Raw genomic sequence first — 2,500 nt, 5'->3', positions numbered from 1 at the left:
TGCTGCAGTGTGTTGTGTTATGCTGCAGTGTGTTGTGTTGTGTTGTGCTGCAGTGTGTTGTGTCATGCTGCAGTGTGTTGTGTCATGCTGCAGTGTGTTGTGTTATGCTGCAGTGTGTTGTGTTATGCTGCAGTGTGTTGTGTTGTGCTGCAGTGTGTTGTGTTATGCTGCAGTGTGTTGTGTTATGCTGCAGTGTGTTGTGTTATGCTGCAGTGTGTTGTGTTGTGTTGTGCTGCAGTGTGTTGTGTCCTTGGTGTGTTGTGCTGCAGTGTGTTGTGTTGTGTTGTGTTGTTCTGTAGTGTGTTGTGTTGTGCTGCAGTGTGTTGTGTCCTTGGTGTGTTGTGCTGTGCTACGTGGTTTCGTTTCGTGTTCTTCTTGTTTCGTGTATCGCACTGTGCAAGATCACTCGCAAACGCTTGAGCATTCATACATAAACACACAAACACACACGGACACGCACACACGCGCGCACACACACACACACACACACACACACACACAGACACGCGCGCACACACACACAAACACACATACATATGTGTGTATGTTAAATTGCATATAGATAGATAGATAGATAGATAGATAGATAGATAGATAGATAGATAGATATAGCTATCTACCTATCTATATGCAATGTAACAATCTATCTATCTATCTATCTATCTATCTTTTGATGTTGAGGCGTGTGATTTATATCTAAATAAAAGGATGAGGGTGTGGGCGCAAGACCCAAGGCCTTAGACGACTTGACCTTAAAGACATTTTGCCAACAGGTCGCCATGACGGTGGATGCGTCTGTGTGTTGGGGGGGGGGGGGGGGGGGGTTAGGGGGGGGGAAGCAGTGGGAAGGGGGGGGGGGAGATTAAAATCGTGATATTTCAAAGATCAAGATAGAAACAGTAAAGATAAGTAAATAAAAGAGGTACAAAATTTATGTGACTGTAAGATCACATGTACGTTGTCCTGGCAGATTTTGTTTGTTTGTTTGTTGACGCTGGATATTACCCAACAGAGCCGGGATCACTGCATAAGTATGATCTTCTTCTTAAGTTTGCTTCCAGTTTCTTAAGAATGTTCCTAAGTATCTGGAATTCACCGTGGAGTTAGGAACATTCTTAACGATAAGCAAACTTACCGCTGCTAAGTTCGCCCTCGCAACCCACCCCCCAGCAAATAATGTTTTTCGGTAAGAAAATTCCGAACTCTGCGAAACACAACGAACAAAGACCTGCTGAAAGCTGGTTGAAAACATAATTATTGACGTGTTTTCCGCCTGTTTTGTTGAGGATGGAGACGGACTTGATTTAGCCACACCGTGAGGGATTTCTTTCTTTCTTTTTTTTCTTTCTTTTTTTATATACATTTAAAAAAAATTCAATTTTGATTACGCATATACATTTAACATAAGTACATGTAACATAAATAGGATAAGAAAGAGTACATGATAAATGAAACATAAGGCATGACAACGTACATAATAGTGAAAATAGGTACTGCAACTCAGGTATATGTCATTTGAATATATCCTTAAAAAAGAAGAAAAAAAGAAGAAAAAAAAAGAGAAAAAAAAACCCCACCAACAACCTCCCCCCACCCCTCCAAAACAAAGAAACAAACAAAAAAAAACACCACAAACAAACAAACAAACAAACAAAACATACCATTCCACCCGAACTAAATCATTTCCATATAACATTACACAATGTTTAATTTATTCACCCCCAAAAACAAAACATTTGAAAAAAACCATCATGGAGATTTACATGTTTGAGTATCTTGACTGTTAATAAGCGTCTCCTATACTGTTTTCAAGCAAAGGTAAATATAGTAGCCATTTTGTCTTGAAACCGTGTAAGAAATTCCGAACTCAGCGAAACACAACGAATAAAGATCTGTTGAAAGCTGGTTGAAAACATATTGACGTGTTTTCCGCCTGTTTTGTAGAGGACGGAGTTTCTGGACGTGATTTAACCACACCGTGAAGGGTTTCTTTCACAATGTGACCAACACGTGACTTTCCCAAACACGTGACCCACTTCCCCGCACGTGCAAAGAATACAGGCCAGTGGATTTGAAAAAAAAAAAAAAAAAAAAAAAAGAAATGGGGAAAGCGTGTGTCTGTCTGAGCCAGCGAGTGGGTGCGTGGGTGTGGGGGATGGGGCCGGGAGGGGGAGGCGGAGGGGGGGGGGGGGGTGGGGACTGGGTGTGGGATGGAACAGGGTTGCTCCCCGTTGATATGAGAAATGTGACAGTTATTATCTTTTTCCTGTCTTATTATTTGAGTTTCTCTCTGGTGTTTTTTTATTTTATATTATTATTATTATTTTGTTTTTTTAAGTATTGTCATTTAAAAATTCTTTTTCACTTTCTATTTTGATTCGTGCATGCGTTGAAGGACCACATTGTGTGTGTGTGTGTGTGTGTGTGTGTGTGTGTGTGTGTGTGTGTGTGTGTGTGTGTGTGTGTGTGTGCGTGCGTGTGTGTGTGTGTGTGTGTGTGT

This window comes from Babylonia areolata, chromosome 4, assembly GCF_041734735.1.
Source record: "Babylonia areolata isolate BAREFJ2019XMU chromosome 4, ASM4173473v1, whole genome shotgun sequence".
Taxonomy (NCBI): Eukaryota; Metazoa; Mollusca; class Gastropoda; order Neogastropoda; family Buccinidae; genus Babylonia; species Babylonia areolata.
The sequence above is the reverse complement of the archived record's forward strand: the minus strand, read 5'-3'. Positions refer to the sequence as shown.